The following is a 20,038-nucleotide window of genomic DNA, read 5'->3' on the forward strand; positions in this document are numbered from 1 at the left end:
CAGCTGCTAATAGGGCACTAATAGGCAGCAGAATTCAGAATATCTGATGGCTCATCATTTCTTCAGCTGATGTGGCCCACAATGGTTCACAGACAGTGCTATTCTGACAATGGGGATAAAAACTCTCATATAACTGTCTTTTGACACAAGCTCCTAGCATCAGGAATCTGAATTCAAAGAGCCTTGCAAATCCATGTTAACCTGTGGCAAAGGGGGCCACGTGAGAATGTGTCTTCAAATGGTGGCTTCTTGGAGGATCTTTGAGGCTCTGGAAACAATGACAAATATTTACACTGACGGAAGAAATTGCATCTGTTTTTCATATTAGAATCCCTGGTAATATTTTGTTAAAAAGAAAAAGTTTCCAACTGTTAAAAATATTTCCAACTCAAAGTTCTCTGCTAAGTTTAGAACAAGAGTATTCCTTGCTCAGTTTACCAAGTTAGATCTCTGAGTGGGTTCCATGATTGGCTTGAAGAGCAATGTCTGGCTAAGGAAAAAAAGAACACCTCCTATGTATGTCATCTTTTTCTTGGAAATTCAGGAAAAGATCCTTTCTGCTTTATTTTCTAGGCACTCTTAGATGCATTTATGCTGAAATTGTTGAAGGTGACTCTTGAAAAGCATTTGCTTTCTTAGATGTCTCTTCTTCCACCATTTTCCTTTCCTCTCATCAAGGACTATGGAACGTCTAGGTGTTTCTAGGGGATTGAAAGCAGGGAGCCTACATGATAATGGGTATAAATGAGTCAAAGCCCCTTCTCTACTGTCAAGGGGCTTCTTCTTAGGATTATACAACAAACAACATGGGCTGCTCCAGGGCCTCCAGTTTCACTTCAGACACCAATCAGAGAATAACTTTTGTAGTCAAACAGATTAGAATCTTAACACAGCCCTCATTGTAGCATGAAGTGAGCCTGAACTTCTCCAATGCAGCATGGAAGGAAGATATAGGTAATACTATGCACTCTGAGGTTGCAAATGACTTAAGGCTATTTGATAGTTACCAGTTGTTATGTTTTATTTAGGAGATATCAATTAGTATCCACTAGTTAGAGGTAGCAAATGTCTATAGACCTTGCCCACACCATCACTACCAGCTGTTATGTTATACTGACAGCAAATCTCTAACTCATTTCTGACATATATACAAGATTTCCTTGGCAAGTAAGCACAGAATCAATCACAATGTATTTGATGTATGTATTTGTATATGATTGAAGCTCAGTGAAGTTCCAGCTCTTTATCTTGTTAGGCACTCCAATAAATACCTTGTCTGAAAGATTCACTCAGGGCAAAAATCCAAGAAACAAAATCTTGCACATGAGACAGGTCAGAATCCTAAGCCCAGGTTGCCTTTCCAAAGGGTTTAGGCTACCAAGCCTGCTACATTCTCACAGTGTCTGTATGACTTTTCTGTCCAATTCACATATCTTGGATACCATGCATTTCACCAATGAAAAATCATTTCTAATGCCCATTATGCTAATATTAACTAGAGATAAAGTCTTTGATGTCCATTGGAGGTAAAAATAGTTGAAGTTCTTGTAGCTGCCTTTCTAATGTGGGCCTTTGATTAAGAGTCTTTCAATTGTTTATTAATCTCCCATGGGTCATATTCCAGATTAGAGAATATCAATTGTTAAACAATTGCCCCATGTTTAGAGTCAAAAATATAAATCACACATTTTATGCTAAACTATTTAAGATAGATTACAGACAATACAAAACATGAGTGAGAGAGTTACAGAACCATGAGAAAGCATGAAGTTATCTCCTAAAAGAATAAGTCAAACAGAGACAGCAGGAATTTTATGGAGCATATTTAAGGGAAGCTCCTGAAGACATAAAAGTCCTGGAAGATGGGTTAAAAGTATTTTTCCTTATTCCTCCCACCATGCACAACTAAAATCCCTGGAAAACTTATATAAACAAAATATAAGCAGACTCTGAAAGGTGAGAGAAGAAGGTGGACTGACTAGGCTTCCAGAATTGAGGAATGACATGGTGATGAGGTCCTTGGTTTTTTTTCTGCTTCATATATCCCAGACTGGGTACTGGGGAAACCAACAACTCAGAAATGCCAATGGGTACAGACCAAAAAAAGCCCAACAAAAGCCTACTTTCTAAAGCCAAAGGACCAGGTAAGGGGCAGACTAGCAAGATGGAAAATTTTTTGACAATAATCATTCTACTCCAGCCAAACACCACAGAGAAAAGTGTAGCTCCACCCTCATCCATGCCAGCAAAAGCTGAGTGGGAAGGCCAGAGTCCCACCCTCACCAGGCTGTAATGAGGTGCCCCAGTCTCCTCACACACACACCTGAATGGTGTCAAAGAAAGCTGAGTAGTGAGCTGGGACCCCCACCTCCACCTAGCAGTAATTAGATGTCTTCCCCCTCTCCATAGGGGTAGTATTGGAAGAGAACTAGTGGAAAGTCAGGACTTTCACCAAAACCTAGTGGCCATGAGGCTACACTCCTCCCCCCTGTTGTGTTGGTGAAGCAATAAAGAGGCATTTCTACCATTTCTAGCCAAGGAAGTATTACTGGAGCCCTAACGGGGAGCCACAACTCCCCACCCTACCCAGCAGTAATGAGTGACCCTTCTGGTGTCAATGGAGACCATGTGGGGAATTTGGACTTCTACCTCTGTCTGCTAGTAACAAGCTGGCCCCTCTCCTTCTTCCCCTGCCGGAGTCCTGTCAGAGAAAACCACCTAAAACAGAAAGTTTAAATAAGATCCAGAGCCTCATAACATAAAATTGAACATTTCCAAGTTTCAATAGAAAAACATTTGTCCCAGCAAGAACCAGGAAGATCTCAAGCTGAATGAAAAAATACAATCAATAGACGCCAGTATCTAGTTGACAGAGATGTTAGAATTGTCTGATGAAGATTTTAAAGCAGCCATCATTAAAATTCGTCAACCAGCAACTATGAACACACTTGAAACAAATAAAAACATAGAAAGTCTCAGCAAAGAAATGGAAGACATCAGAAAGAACCAAATGGAAATTTTAGAACTGAAAAATAAAGTAACCAAAAAAATGAACAAAACGCTTAATGGATAGGATCAATAGTAAAAAGAAGAGGACAATGGAAAGAATAAGTAAAACTGAAAGACAGAAAAAAGAAATTACCCAATCTGAACAGCAGAGGGGAAATAGATTTTTAAAAAATAAGAAGAGAGGCTCACTGCCCTATGGGGCTGTAATACAAGATCTAACACTTATGTCATTGGAGTTCCTGAAGGAGAGGAGAAAGAGGATGGGGCTGAAAAAGTACTCAAAGAAATAATGGCCAAAAAGTTCTTGAATGTGGCAGAAAGACATAAGTCTACAGATTGAAGAATCTCAGGGAACCCCAAATGGATAAATGCAAAGAAATCCCTACCAAGAACTATCATAGTCAATCTTGCAAAAACTAAGAACAAAGAAAGAGTCTTGAAAGCAGAGAGAGAGAAAGAGGGAGAAAACATTTTACCTATAGGAGTCAAACAATTAGAATGAGAGTAGATTTCTCATATGAAATCACAGAGGCCAGAAGTGGCACAACATTATTTAAGTGTTGAATGAAAAGAACCATCAACCCAGAATCCTATACCCAGTGAAAATATGAAGGGGAAATCAAGTCATTCCTAGATGAAGAAAAACTAGGAGGGTTTGTCACCAACAGTCTTATCCTAAAAGAACAGCTAAAGAAGTTCGCTAAACAGAAAAGAAATGATAACAGAAAGGAAATGATGTTCCTTGGAACATCAGGGAGGAAAAAAGAACAGGGCAAGAAAAACATGGGTAAACAAAATAGGCTTTCCTCCTCTTGTTCATATTTTGAAATTATGTTTGACAGGGTAAACAAAAGTCATAACACTCTCTGATGTGCTTATAAGTGTATACAAAGGAAATATTTAAGACAACAGTATATTATAAATGGGGAGGGTAAAGTGATGTAAAGGGCAATAAGATCCTGCACTTCACTCAAACAGTTAAATGACAGCACTAGAGAACATTTAACTAGTGATGAGAGAGATATATTATGTGTATATGTACACACACATACTCAAAGTACACTCAAAGACACTATGGATAAATCAAAATAGAATTTTTAAATGAAATACAATCTTCTTGGATATTTCAGAATATCCTGGAGAGAAGATGAGGAAGAGGGGATTTTTTATTTACTGAATTTAATCCTTAACATGACTACAATTAACTAGATTAATTTTTTTCTATACACAGAATGTGGGCTTGAAATAATTTATAGATATATATGTAAACTTCTGATACTTTTGAGTTAGCCCTGAGAAACTCACACCAGTTGCACTTTTAGTAGCAAAATAGTGGGATGGTTGAGCAGGATTATTTTCACCTGTGAATTTACAACATTCCTGTAAGTGGCACCAGGCAGAAAGTATTTAGAACCATTTTATAGAAGCAAAAATTATCTCTTAGAGAAGTTCAGTGATTCAGAAAACTGTAGATCTAAGATTAAAACCCAATTCATCTTATTTCAAGTGCACTACATTTAATAAGCATTCGGTACATGAAAGAACGAATGGTGTTCATTTCATGTCCTGCTTAAATTTCAGTAGCTTTAATTTTGATGATCTTTCTGTCACTGAGAGTCAATGTAACTCACTTGTTTCACTTTTGCTCACTACTGCCAGAGATGACTTCTTTTTCTCTTCTATTGCCTACAGTTCAGTTGCTTCATTTTGTCTCTAAGGTCCTAAACATTTGTCCTAAATATTTTTAGGCATTTGTTCAGATGTATTGTAAGAAAGAAAATACTTTATTATATGATATTCTTGTCTACAGCAGAATTAATCAACTAAATAAATTATTTTCAAAATTATACAAACACACAAATTCTAGAATGAAAACCAAGATGTGAATCAAGAAGCTTATCAGAACTGAGTGGACCCACCTGTCTATTATAGCCCAGCTCTGAGACTCTGACACAGTCCTTCTTCCCTTATGCTCTTCTGGGGAGCTATATTATGTCTGGATGATAAGCACAGTGTATAAAAAGATAGCATTAAATTTGGAGCCAGAAAGCCTGAGCTCGATACAGTGGGCATCTGTTGGTTGCTCTAATAAAAGGATACTTCAGGGATATTATGGGTTTGGTTCCAGACCACCGAAACAAAGTAAATATCTCAATAAAGCAAGTCATATGAATTTTTTGGTTTCCAGGTGCATATAAAAGTTATGTTTACCCTATACTGTGGTCTATTAAGTATGCAATAGCATTATGTCTAAAAAAAGCAATGCACAACCCTTTATTAAAAAATACTTTATTCCTAAAAACTGCTAATCATTATCTGAGCCTTCATTGAGTTGTAATCTTTTTGCTGGTGGAGGGTCTTGCTGGCTGTTGACTGATTAGGGTGGTGGTTGCTGAAAGTTGGAGTGGTTGTGGTAATTTCTTAAAATAAGACGATAAGGAAATATACTGCATTGGTTGACTTCCTTTCACGAACAATTTCTCTGTACCATGTGACGCTGTTTGATAGCATTTTACTCACAGTAGAACTTCTTTCAAAATTGGAGTCAATCCTCTCAAACCTTATCACTGCTTTATCAACTAAGTTTATGTAATATTCTAAATTCTTTGGTCATTCAACAATCTTCACAGCATCTTCACCAGGAGTATATTCTATCTCAAGAAACTACTTTCTTTGCTCATCTGTAAGAAGCAACACCTCGTCCATTAAAGATTTGTCATGAGATTGTAGTAATAGACTCCCATCTTCAGGCTCCACTTCTAATTCTAGTTCTCGTGCTATTTCTACCACATCTGCAGTTCCTTCCTCCACTGAAGTCTTGAACCCTCAAAGTCATCTATGAGGGTTGGAATCAACTTCTTCCAAACTCCTGTTAATGTTGATATTTTGACCTTTTTCCATGAATCATGAGTGTTTTTAATGGCATCTAGTATAGTGAATTCTTTCCAGAAGGTTTTCAATTTACTTTGCCCAGATCCATCAGAGAAATCACTGTCCATGGCAACTATAGCCTTACAAAATGTGTTTCTTAAATAATAACACTTGAAAGTCACAATGACTCCTTGATCCATAGGCCGCAGAATGGATGTCGTGTTAGCAGGCATGAAAATAACATTAGTCTCATCGTACACCTCCATCAGACCTCTTGGGTGATCAGGTGCATTGTCAATGAGCAGTAATATTTTCAAAGAAATCTTTTTTTCTGAGCAGTAGTTCTCAACAGTGGGCTAAAAATATTCAGTAAACCATGTTGTAAACAGATGTGCTGTCATCCAGGCTTTGTTGTTCCATTTACAGAGCACAGGAAGAGTATATTTAGCATATTCTCAAGGGCCCTAGGGTTTTCAGAATGCTCAGTGAGCTTTGGCTTCAACTTAAAGTCACCAGCTGCATTAGCCCTTAACAGGTGAGCCAGCCTGTCCTTTGAAGCTTTGAGGCCACGCGTTGACTTCTCCTCTCCGGCTATAAAAGTCCTAGAAGGCATCTTATTTTTAAGGCTGTTTTGTCTACATTGAAAATCTGTTATTTAGTGTAGTCACCTTCCTTAATTATCTTAGTTAGATCTTCTGGAGAACTTTCTGCAGCTTCTACATCAGCACTTTGGAGGTAGCTTCTTTCCTTAAACTTCATGAACGCACCTCTGCTGGCTTCAAACTTTTTTCCTGCAGCCTCATCACCTCTCTCAGCCTTCACAGAATTGAAGAGAGTTAGGGTCTTGCTCTGGATTAAGCTTTGACGTAAGGGAATGTTGTGGCTGGTTTGATCTTCTATCCAGACTGCTGAAACTTTCTCAGCAAGAAGCCTGTTTCTCTTTATCATTCTATGTTCACTGGAGTAGCACTTTCACTTTCCTTCAAGAACTTTTCCTTTGCACTCACAGCTTGGCTAACCAGCACAAGATACCCAGCTTTCAGCTTATCTCGGCTTTCGACGTGCCTTCCTCACTAATCTTACCCATTTCTAGCTTTTGATTTAAAGCAAGAGACATGTGACTCTTCCTTTCACTTGAACACTAAGAGGCCATTGTAGGGTTATTAACTGGCTTAATTTCAATATTATTGTGCCTCAGGAAATAGAGAGGCCCAAGGAGAGGGAGAGAGTTGGTGAATGGCCAGTCGGTGGAGCAGTCAGAATACACACAACGTTTATCAGTTAAATTCACCGTCCTGTATGGGTGCCGTTTGTGGCGCCCCAAAACAATTACAATAGTAACACCAAAGATCACTGATCATAGAGCACCATAACAAATATAATAATAATGAAAAAGTTTGAAATATTGCAAGAATTACCAAAATGTGAGAGAGACAGAGAGTGAACAAATGCTGTTGGAAAAATGGTGCCGATAGACTTGCTCCATGCAGGGTTGCTGCAAACCTTTAATTTGTAAAAAATGCAGTATCTGAGAAGTGCAATAAGGCAAAGCACAAAAAAATAAGGTATGCCTGTATAGTCTGTGTGGCAATTTAAAATATTTTAGTATAAAAACAGTGCGATGACGGGGTACAAATTAATCCTAATCTACAGCACAGTGAATTGGCGTTCTCAGGTTCTCTGATCAAGACTCCACACTCACCTTCAGAGGTGGTTGCTCACTTCAAATATCCTGACCAAAACATACACTAGAGCGTCTACTGAGTAGCATAAAGGATGTCAGTAATAATTTGTTAATGGTGAAATAAGTAACCTTCAAATCAGATGATGCTGATTCGGAATACTGTTCAGTCTCTTCCAGGAGTGACATGCAAAAATCCAACAGGCCCAGCAGTCATGCCACATGCCTACTGGGAGACAAGAGCGGTGGTCTTCAAACTGGTCCACACGCACCCTTTGGAGATATGAGAAGAGTTTCCAGAGGGTGTGAAGGAAATCTATCCCCAGATCCTGAAGGCTCTCAGTCACTCTTTTCTAAAACTGTTTTGCCTGGGGATGGGCCTGTTCCAGGCCACTGCTCCTCTCCCCATCATCACTTTTACTATGCATTTCTATCGCAAAAGAAAAGTGCACCCCCCACTCAGGAGCAGTGACATAATTTTGGTGGCCCAGTGCAAATGAAAATGTGGGGTCACTTGTTCCAAAATTATTAAGAATTTCAAGACCATGACACCAGAGCATTAAACCAAGTGCAGGGCCATTCTGAACTAGAGGTCCTGTGCCAATGCCCACAACGCCCACCCTGCTCTCACTTTTATCAAAGGTAATTAGAGCACATTCTTTGGCAGGGGAGAGAGGCAGTGTAAAGGCACTGGGGCAATAGGTGAAGAACAACATCCATTTATAGGTATTTGTATTGGTATTGAGAGAGTAAATAGCAAGCCTTTTTATAAGTTAGGTCGTTTCTAATTCATTGCTTTCAACAAAAATGAAAGAAGATGGAATCAAGCTATCAGATGATAGATGATTAAAAGTAATTTTGAGGATAGATCACTGTGTGATTTCTGGCATATAACTGAGAAGTTCAAAGAATTGAATGACATTCCTATAACAAAATTCTTTTTATTCCCACCCATGCATTTATATGAACAGGTTTTCTTTGAAATCTTATCTATACAAATGCTAAATAGGAATAAAATCAATGCTGAATCCTGTCTCATTTTAGTTAATAAATATACATGAATATATGTGGATTTATATGAAATAAATGTTTTAAATCTCCAACCATCTTATTGAGACATAATTCTAATAAAATTTTATTTTCTATATTTAATAATTTTCTAACAAATATATGCAATATATTTAATAATTTTCTAACAAATATATGCAATATGTTTATGATATTTTGATTAATTTTAATGTAATAATAACAATGACAGCTTAGTCCAGAGAGAAAACATTCTTGAGCCTAAAGGTCACAGAAACTTTTTTGAACTAAAATTTAAATGTAATACCTATTTTTATTATAATATGATAATCATTAAAATCCCTTCAAGCATAATAATATAATAAATTAGGATAAAAGTCTGTAAGGGAAGTGGAATAGAAATACAAATTCAAAGAGAAAGAAGACTGATATAAAATTTCTCACCATTAAAGAAGTTGTTCATGTATTTTTTTTAATGGCTGCTGATGATATAAAGTCATGGTTTATATTTTTAAAAGTAATGTAAACATTTTATTGTAAAATGCCAATATTTTCAATACCTCAGAAATTAGGTCGTTTGTAATTACTAAAACTTATGATGGAAGACATCTTTATATATCAATTTAAAAATGTGTGCATTTTGTTTTTTTTTAAAAAAAAATTGAGACAGTTCAGGATTCTAAAGACATTGAAGACTGCTGTTCGAGGCCTTTGGGTCCCACATGATGGAAGACTCTGTGCCTGCTCTATGACGGTGGCTCATCCTGCTGTCAGAAAATTGCTGGGCCTTTCATACAAGTACTAGTTGGAAGTGCGCAGGGCAGAGGTTTTCAAATCTGACTACATTCCAGAATTACCTCAGAAGCTTTTTAAAATACTGGTATGTGGGTCTCTCCCCAGAGATTCTGCTTTAAATGGTTGGGAGTGAGCCCAACTTGTTTCCTGGGTGATTCTAACGTGCAGCCAGGAATGAAAACCATTGGCCTGTGACAAATATTGGGACTTCCCTGAGCTACAAACTGGCAATGTGACAGTTTTTTGTGCCTGCTTGCTAAATATAGGTTGGATGGGATTTTGCCGGAGACTTGCTCTTGTAGCATTTCACCTGGAAGCAATGTTGTTGGCGGACAGGATCTATAGCCCCCTCCTACTCTTAGACACTGGGGGCTGCCAATATTTACCAAAGAGCTCAGAATTTGCCAAATAACCAAACAGACTTAGGTAAGTTTACAGAACTGCCTTCCTGGCCGCCATTTTCCCTTCCCAATGGACCTCCATTCTATGTGAGTCCAGGGCTGAAGCCCATGACCCAAGCTTCATTTGGGGCTGGGGCATGTGACTTGAGGCTAGGAACAAGACACATTTCAGAAATGCGGCCAGTTGTAGAGGAAAAGATGTTTTCTCCTCCCTGCTGAACATGAAGGTGGACACACGTAACCCGGGTTTCTGCTGGTGTGGTTGGGGGAACTCAAAGGCAGCCAATCTTAGGATGAAGCCAGCACGGTGGGATACAGAGTGCAGAATGTAAAAGAAATGAGACATTACTGACCCACTGTAGATATGTCAGTTACTTGAGCCAATAAACTCCGTTTAGTAGGCCAGTTTGAGTCAGATTATCTGTTCTTGTTATTCTCGTTTCCCTTGTCAAGAAGCAGCCCGGTGAAGTGGATAAGAATATGGACTTTAGAACAAGCCGTCTGAGTCTGAAGCTCAGTTCTGCCACTCACCAACTGTGCCATCTTGGGTAATTACTTATAGGCACTGTGCCTCAGTGTTCCCATGTATAAAATGGGGTTCACCATACCTTCATCATGGAGTTGCCATGAGCACTAAACGGGTTAATACTGGTAAACTCCTCACAACAGAACATAGCAAGAACCACACTACTGGTTTAAAACAGTTATTGCTTAAGTTGGGTTTGCTGTAACTTACAATTGAAAACATCCTAACTGATATATTTGCGTTTTGATTCCACAAGTGACCTTGAGCAAATCTCTTAAATCCAGAGTCTTAGATTCCAATTTTATAAAGTAAGGTTGGACCATGATTTTTAAGGTACTTTTCAGCTCTGTTTGGGTAAACATGGCCAATATACATTGCATTTCAAATTATTTTCTTTCCCAACATGCGTTAGAATGCGGATAAGAGAATACATGAGTCTTTCTTGTATTCATGCGTTCAATAAATACTTAAGAGCCTACTATGTGCCAGGCACTGTTCTAAGCACTAAGAATATATTAACGCTCAAAACTGATAAAAATCCCTACCTCACGGAGCTTATAATTTAGTGGTAGGAAATAGATAAACAAACGAATACATAAAATATACAGTATGTAACACAGTGATAAGTTCTATGAAGAAAAGGAAAGCAGGAAAGAGATGGGGAATGGAAGGAGTAGGGACAATTTTAAATAGGCCTTTTAGAGAAGGCATCCTTGGGAAAGAAACATTTGTAGCATCTGGATGGGAGTATAGGTATTGCGGGACGACCTGGAAATCCTCAGCTTCTTGAGGACTGACATAAATAAACATGAAATGTAAACACAAAAATGAGATTAGAGCTAGTAGTTTCAGGAAAGATAATGGTGGTGAGCCTGTGAGCAGGAGCTTGTTTAAAGTAAGATAATGAAGCTTAAGTTTTAAGGACTCTTATGTTCATATACGCTTTAGAGGACCCCAAGAGGAGCTAGCAATAAGTTCACATGGTATTTTGTGTTCTTTTACTTGAAAAGGGCACCTCAAATTGTATAAACTTCAGTACCCACAAATTGGATCTTTCCTAGTTGTAAACGTCGCATGGGGAAGGAGGTTGTGGTGTGGATCATGCCAGGAGAAACAGAGCTCCAGGGCCTCCGAGTCAGACCTGCTGGTGGATAATTATTTGCCATCTCAAAGCCAGTGGTGGATTGCACTGTTATTCTCTGCTCTTCACCCCTCCTTTTATCCACCATCTCAGTCATAGGTCTTTGTAGTTCAACCCACAAGAAACAGAACATATTTCCTCGCCTCACTGATGTTAGATTTAACTATGAGGCTTGCTTTGGCCAACGGAATGTTCTGGATGTGATGAGAATAGAGGCTTTAAAACATGCCTATAGTCTTTCTTTTTGTCATGAGAAGAATGTATCCAGTGTAGCCCTCTGGCCCCTGAAGAATGAGTAACACTATTTAGCAGATATGAACTCAAGCTAAGCCTGAAGCGATGCCCAGCCATGCCCAACCTAGATCAGTTGAACCTCAGCAAACTCACCAACAACAATGAGAAATAAATGCTTTTTTAATATAAACTGAGATTTTGTGGCTGTTAACTATGTAGTATAATTGTGGCAATCATTGACTGATAGAGCAAGTTATACAATTTTGTCAGCTTAGGCAAAGTTATGGTGCAGTAACAAAAGACCCCCACATTTCTTGCTTACATTAGTCCCCATAATGGGTCAGCTGAGGCTCTGTTCCATATTTTCACTCAGGTTCCTTGTCTGACAGAAAAGTCCCTGGTCTCTTTTTTTTCTGGATTTACTGGTCTCTTTTTTTTCTCCTAGGATAAAGAGAGGTGAGGAACTATGCACTAGTTCTTAAAACTTCGGCTCAGAAATAACACATAGGACTTCACTCACATTTTATTGCACAAAATGATTTACAGAGCTGTACCTGAGTAGGGCAGGAATGCATAATCTTCCTGCCTGGAGCAACATAACAGAGAGGACCCCCACAGGAAGGCCTCCACCCCAGGTAGAAACAGTGAATAATTTGAAAAATAATAAAATCTACCCCAACAATATGCCTTGAACATTTTGAGTACATATCATGAAGGAGTGGATTGACTCCAACCCCTGCCCCCATCTTTGAGTTTTTTTGATAGGCTGGAATTATACTGTAACCTGAGCTTTCAAAGTAAAGGGTGTGTTTGTGCATTTACGTGGATCTGCAAGTTATCACACATCTCCTCTAATGGGAGACACCCACCTTCTTCACAGGACAGACAAGCAATAACACAAAGCTTGTAATTTTCTCCCTAATACTCTCAATACCACTCTCCACTCCAAGCATCAGTGTTTTCTATGGAAAAGAAATTAGACATGTTACTAATTTTCCAAATCAAGCATATGATTCCGTAGGGAGCTATAATGTTCTAGACACTCCATTTCCCCTTGTTGTTCTGGAACAGTGAGTCCCAAGTTGCTGTGATCTGAGCTTGTTCAGAGGTAGGAAATTTGACACCTTTAGACAAATAAGCCCCCAAATAATGAAACTTTAGTTGATAATTTTGCGTTTTCCTTTGATATTTGGTGTCCTTTGGGGGCGAAAAAAAAAAAAGAGCTAAACGGTAGATAGAATTCACTTTTATGTTTTCTTCATCATTGGAGCTTAGGGAAATAAAAGGTGATCCATGTTTTGGATGAGGGTTGATGGCGGGAACTTGAGGTACTTGAGGTCTTGATTAAGCACTTGTGAAATGTAATACAGTCTCATGAACCTCTGGCTTATGGCAGTCCTTGGAAACTCTTGATTCTCCCAAAGGAAGGCAAACAATTACTGGCATCTAAAGCTTAAAGGGATACTAGAGTAGTCACAGATCCACAACTGTAAAGTATGTGGCCCTGGGAAGGATCAAGCAAATAATAGGATTTGGCTTTGGATTCTGGAAAGATTTTGAACCCATTACTTATAGCTGATTCTTTTTGTTTCTTTCTGGTTTATCGTCCCCAGATTCTTTTTACAAAACTCTGTGTGTATGTGTGTGTGTGTGTGTGTAAATGTATGTATGTAAACGTGTATTTTTACTTATACACACACACAACATGGAAATAGTGCTATATTAGTTCATAAAGATCTACCTTGGTACTTTTTGTTGCTAATAACCTATTATACAACTATATTATAGTTTATTCAACCAGTTCTCTTTGAATGGGCCCTGGTTTTTCTCCAATATTTTGTTATTTCAAACAGTAGTGCAGTAAGTACCCTTGTGCAAATGTTGTTTCATGTTATTTCATGTTATGGGTGTGTATATTCACAATCAATTCCTAGAAGGGGGATTATTCAGTCAAAGGATAAATGCATATGGAGTATTACTAGATATTGCTAAATTCTCTTACATCATGGTTGTAATGGTTAGTTTTGTGTGTCAGCTTGGTTGGGCCACGGTGCCCAGATATGTGATCAAACATCATTCTGGATGTTTCTGTGAGGGTGTTCTTAGATGAGACTAACTTTTAAATTGGTGGGCTTTGAGTAAAGCAGATTGCCCTCCATAATTGCGTGGGCCATATCCAATAAGTTGAAGACCTGCATAGAACAAAAGACTACGCTCCCCTGAGCAAGGGGGAATTCTGTCAGCAGACAGCTTTCAGACTTAACTGAAGCATTGGCTCTTCCTGGATCTCCAACCTGATAGCCTACTGTGCAGATTTTGGACTTGTCAGCCTCCATAATTGCATGAACTAATTCCTTAAAATAAATCTTTATATATATATGTATGTATATGGGTATAAATACATATATATGTATGTATATGTGTATGTATATGTGTGCATATATGTGTGTGTATATATATCCTAAAAGTTCTGGTTTTCTGGAAAACCCAGACTGACATAGTGATTACACCATTTCGCATTCCTACCAGGAATGTATGAGGAGTGCCAGTTTTCTCACAGCCCCATGGACAGGGTGTTGTTGTATCTGAATTTTTGCTAAACTGATAGGTAAGAAATGGTATCTTAGTGTAGTTTTAATTTGCAATTCTCTTATTATGAGTGAGAGTATCTTTTCACATAAAAGGACCATTTTTATATCTTTTCCAGTGAAATGCCCTGAAAAGATTTTTATAATGCAAACATCTCTTGCTGTGGACCAGACTAAACTGCTGTTAGCGAGAGAGACCAGGTTTCCACGATTAACATAATCATTTTTCCTAATAAGAATATCTATTCCTTTCTGGAATTCAAAGTACACATATCCTTTATTTGATTATGCATGCATTTCATTTTTTGTTATGTATTTTTTGTAATATATACTGGGAAATTTTCTTTGATAAAATGCAACCCAGTGAGATTCTAGATTTTACAACAGAATTGAGAAAAATCTCAGCTAGAAGAGATGCTTTGTTAGGACACCTGGATTCTTGACCTGACATCTTTCTACTAACTAGGATAGTGTTTCCTTTCTTCCTATCCTGCTTCTTACTTACTCCCCATCCCCCACGTTCTCTGAAGTTTTCTTTGTGCTGATTGAATAAAGGCAAGTCTGTGCCTTTTCTCTCCTGTAGCCAAATGTTTTCTTTTATTATCATTAGCAAGTAAATAACTGTTCAAAAGGTGCAAAGTGAATACGTTTCAGTAAATCTGCCTCCAGGTGCTAACTCCAAAGAAAACTAAACTCTAACAGGATGTAAAATTTCAGGGTAGATCGCTCATCCCTAAATTATATTTAATTTTCTCAAACCTGCCAGCTGAAAACTTGTTTAATAGGAACGGAAGTTGAAGAGACCAGCAAGTAGCAAGCTAGCAGCTCTCCAGTACCTGACAGTTGCAAACTGGCAGCTTGTGGGATGAACACACCTTGCAGACATGTTCTATTTTCTTTACATTTGATAGTTGCATTTGTTTAGAAACTCAGAAAACCTAGTGAACGATTTCTTTTTGAATAGGTCCTCATTTTTCTCCAATATTTTCTTTCAAACATGCTGTAATGAATGCAAATGTTGTTTCACCGGGTGGAGGTGTAATTTCATGATAAATCCCTAGAAGGGGACTTTAAGATTTTTTTAAAAAATCTGAATGAATGTTTGACTTCTTTTGAAAGAATGAGAAATCTGGACATGCTGAACAGTCTCTACCACTCCCTGTCATTAAACTTGGTTCGCTTCTGTCATCGTCATTACTCACCTGGCCCAAGTAGATGTTTACGTTCACAGTCCCCGTTGCTAAAAGCAAGCCACCCTCTGCTATGCCCACACACCATTGCATCCATTCATGTGAAGCAGTCCTCTCTTTCTGAAATACGTCAAGCTCTTTCAGACCTCTGAGACTTTATTCATTGTTTACTTTGCTAAGAATAAGCTCGCACCCAACATTTCCTTCTTGAGAATTCCTGCTGCTTCTTTCAAACCAAATTCAGGACATCATCAAGATGGCAAAATAGGAGGACCCCAGTCTGCATCTTCCCACAGAAACAAATATTTAGCAGCCATCCACAGACAAAAGTACCTTTATGGGAGCTTAAGAACCTCAGCAGAATGTTTCAAAATCCCAGTGAAGCCTAAGACTGAGGAGAGCCACTTTGAGAAGGCAGGCCCATTCGTTGGTGGCAAACCCAACAGCCACAATCTTGGATGTAGACTGGAAGCAGCCCACCCGCTGTGGACTTGGCTCCAGTCTCCTTTGTCTGTGGGCTCACCACAGACCTTGACCTTCTGCCAAGGGACTTGAGAGGAACCACACCTGTCCAGGTCCCCAGTAACAGGCCCACCAAACTTGGACTCAACTACAGTCCCTGGAGCAGTCCTGTGACCCAGCTCTAGTCCTGCTCTACTGTGGTCTGAAGGCAGTCATGCTTACCCAGGGACCAGCCCAGCAACTGACAGGAGCATGTTCAGGGACCCAGCAGAAACCACACCCAAACATACCCCTGGTAACAAGTCTACCAACTGTGGAATAGACTGTAGATCCAGCAAGAGCCACAAGCCCCAGCTCCAGTCCTGCTCTGGACTCTGACCCTGGAGGCAGTCCCATCAGACTGGGGACTCAGCAGAAGAAGATCTTTACCTGCTGAAAGGAGTCTGTAAGGATTAGAATTAGTATCTGCCCCTTCAGATGCACAGACTCCAATGTAAGGCTACATGGATCACAAAAAATCAGGCAAATATGACACCATCAAAGGAAACTAATAAAGCTCCAGTAACTGACCTTAAAAAAAAAAAATAGAGATCCATGAACTGCTTGACAAAAAATGCAAAATATTCATGTTAAAGTAGGTTAATGATCGGGGCCGGCCCGGTGGCGCAGCGGTTAAGTTCACACATTCTGCTTCTCGGCGGCCCGGGGTTCGCTGGTTCGGATCCCGGGTGCGGACATGGCACTGCTTGGCAGCCATGCTGTGGTAGGCGTCCCACATATAAACTAGAGGAAGATGGGCACGGATGTTAGCTCAGAGCCAGGCTTCCTCAGCAAAAAGAGGAGGACTGGCAGTAGTTAGCTGAGGGCTAATCTTCCTCCAAAAAAAAACAAAAACAAAAACAAAAAAAAAACAAAACTAAAAAAAAACAAAAAAAAAGTAGGTTAATGATCTACAAGAGAAAACAGATAGACAAGTAAATGAAATCAGGAAAACAATACAAGAACAAAATGAGAAGCCTAACAAAGAAACAGAAACCACAAAACAGAGCCAAACAGAAATCCTAGAGCTGAAGAATACAAGGACTAACCGAAAAATTCAATAGAGAGCTTCAACAGAAGGTTAAATCATGCAGAATAAAAAAATCAGTTAATTCAAACACAAGTCATTGGAACTATGAACTTAGAGGAACAAAAAGAAAAAGAGAAGAAAAAGAGTGAAGAAAGCCCAAGTAACTTAGGAGACATCACTAAAAGAGCTAATATACACATTATGGCAGTCCTAGAAAGAGCAGAGAACGAGAAAAGGCCAGAAAGTTCATTAAAAAAATAAATGACAGGAAACTTCCCAAATCTCAGATGGGAAATGAACAATCAGATCCATGATGCTCAAAGAACCTCAGATAGGCTGAACAGCAAGAGATCTTCATCAAGATATATTATAATCAAATTGTCAAAAGACAAAGAGAATTTTGAAAGTAGCAAGAGAAAAGTGACTCATCACATACAAGAGAACCCCATAAGACTACAGGCAAATTTCCTGGAAGAAATCATGCAGGGAAGGAGAGAATGGGATGATACATTCAAAGTGGTATAAAAAAAAAGCTTGCAAACCAAGAGTATTTTGCCCAACAAAGCTGTCCTTCAGAAATGAAGGAGAGATAAAGACATTCCCAGACCAAAAAAAATGCTGAGGGGGCTGGCCCAGTGGTGCTGTGGTTAAGTTCACACATTCCACATCAGGGGCCTGGGGTTCATCTGTTCGGATCCTGGGTGTAGACATGGCACCACTTGGCAAGTCATGCTGTGGCAGGCATCCCACATGTAAAGTAGAGGAAGGGGGGAATGCATGTTAGCTCAGGGCCAGTCTTTCTCAGCAAAAAGCATAAAAAGAACAACAACAGTATAGTAGTGGCATAAAAAAAAAGATATAGAGATCAATGGTACAGAACAGAGAGTCCAGAAACACATTCATGAATTTACAGTCAACTGATCTTCAATGAGGGTGCCAAGAACACACAATGGGGGAAGGAAAGTCTCTTCAATAAATGGTACTGGGAAAACTAGATATCCACATGCAGAAGAATGAAATTGGACCCCTATCAAAAATTAATTCAAATAGAAGGGGCCAGCCCCATGGCCGAGTGGTTAAGCTCACATGCTCCACTTCAGTGGCCTGGGGATCGCTGGTTCAGATCCTGGGCGCAGACCTAGCACTGCTTATCAAGCCATGCTGAGGGGGCATCGCACATAGAGGAACTAGAAAAGTACCTGCAGCTAGGATACACAGCTATGTACTGAGGGGCTTTGGGGAGAAAAAAGAAAAAAAAGAGGAAGATTGGCAAAAGATATTAGCTCAGGACCAGTCTTCCTTAAAAAAGAACAACTACTCAAACATACATAAGACATGAAACTATAAAACTATTAGAAGAAAACATAAGGAAGTTTCTTGACATTGATTTTGGCAATGATTTTTTGGATATGCACAGGCAACAGAAGCAAAAAACAGACAAGTGGGATTGCAGCAAACTAAAAACTTCTGCACAGCAAAGGAAACAAACTGCAGAGTGAATAGACGAATTTATGGAATGGAAGAAAATATTTGCAAATCATACATTTGAAGTGATTAATATTCAAAATATTTAAAGAACTCAAACAACTCAACAGCCAAAACTAACAACTCAATTAAAAAATGGGCAAGGCACCTGAATAGACACATCTCAAAAGCATACAAATGGCCAACAGGTACATAAAAAGGTGTTTAACATCACTAATCATCAGGGAAATGCAAATCAAAATCACAATGGGATATTACCTCCCATCTATTGAATGGCTATCATCAAAAAGACAAAAGATAACAAGTGTTGGTGAGGATGTAGAGGAAAGGAATCCCTTATACACTGTTGGTGGGATTGTAAATTAGTACTGACATAATGGAAAATAGTATGGAATTTCCCCCAAAAATTAGAAATAGAGCTACCATATAGTCCAGCAATCTCATCTCTGGGTATATTTCCAAAGGAAATTAAATCTGTATCTCAAAGAGATATGTGCACTTCTGATATCGAACCTGAAGTGAGTTTGCTCACCCGTTGCGCAGCAAGCCAATCTCTGACACTGGGGATAGTGGAAGAAAGTAGGAATTTTATTATCGCACAGAGCTGAGCAAGGAGAGAGGGCAGCTAATGCTGAAATCCCAAACTCCCCAAAAAGGTAAAAGGAAGGATTTTTATTTGGGGTTTCAGGTCGGGGAGGGGGAGCATACGGCCTTGCGGGTTGGAGCTTTCCCACCAGCCTGTCTGTGGCCTTGAGACTACTTGCAGAGAGGAGGGAGCCCATGACCTTGCTGGTCAGCAGCTTTCCCACCAGCCTGTATCTCTTTGCAGGGAGGAGATAGTGAATCCAGGTGCTTGTCCTTGGTGGTGTCTGTCTCCATGGAGGATAGTGGATTCTTGAGCCAGGAAGCCAGAGAGTAAGCAGGGAAAGAGTGTTTTGGTTTTAACCCCATATATGCTGGGTTTAACATAGGGAAACTGATATCAGGGTCAGTGTCACTTCCATGTTCATTTTAGCATTATTCACAATGGCCAAGATATGGAAACAACCTAAGTGTCTGTTGATGGATGATGGATGAAGAAAATGGGGTATAAATATGTACAGTAGAATATTATTCAGCCTTTAAAAAGGAATGAAACCCTGCCATTTGTGACAACATAGATGAACTTGGAGGACATTATGTTAAGTGAAATAAGCCAGACACAGAAAGACAAATACTGCATGGTATCACTTATATGTGGAGTGTAGAAAATTGAATTCATAGAAGCACAGAGTAGAATGGTGGGGCCAGGGGCTGGGAGTGGGGGAAATAGGGAGATGTTGGTCAAAGGGTACAAAGTTTTAAGACCAGTAAGTTCTATAGATCTAATGTACATTATGGTGATGCTAATTAATAATGCTGTATTGCATACTTGTAACTTGCTAAAAGAGTAGATCTTAAGTGTTTTCACCACACACACACACACACACAAATGGTAACTACATGAGGTGATGGATGTGTTAATTAGTTTGATTGTGGTGGTCATTTCACAATGTGTGAGTGTATCTAAAAATCATGTTG

General features: G+C 39.1%; 1 pseudogene; it reads right to left on the reverse strand.

Moving 5' to 3' along the window:
• Window positions 1-5,314: 5,314 nt before the first annotated feature.
• Window positions 5,315-7,033, reverse strand: LOC124240735 (tigger transposable element-derived protein 1-like; annotated as a pseudogene).
• Window positions 7,034-20,038: the final 13,005 nt, after the last annotated feature.

This window comes from Equus quagga, chromosome 6 (assembly GCF_021613505.1).
Source record: "Equus quagga isolate Etosha38 chromosome 6, UCLA_HA_Equagga_1.0, whole genome shotgun sequence".
NCBI classification, from domain to species: domain Eukaryota; kingdom Metazoa; phylum Chordata; class Mammalia; order Perissodactyla; family Equidae; genus Equus; species Equus quagga.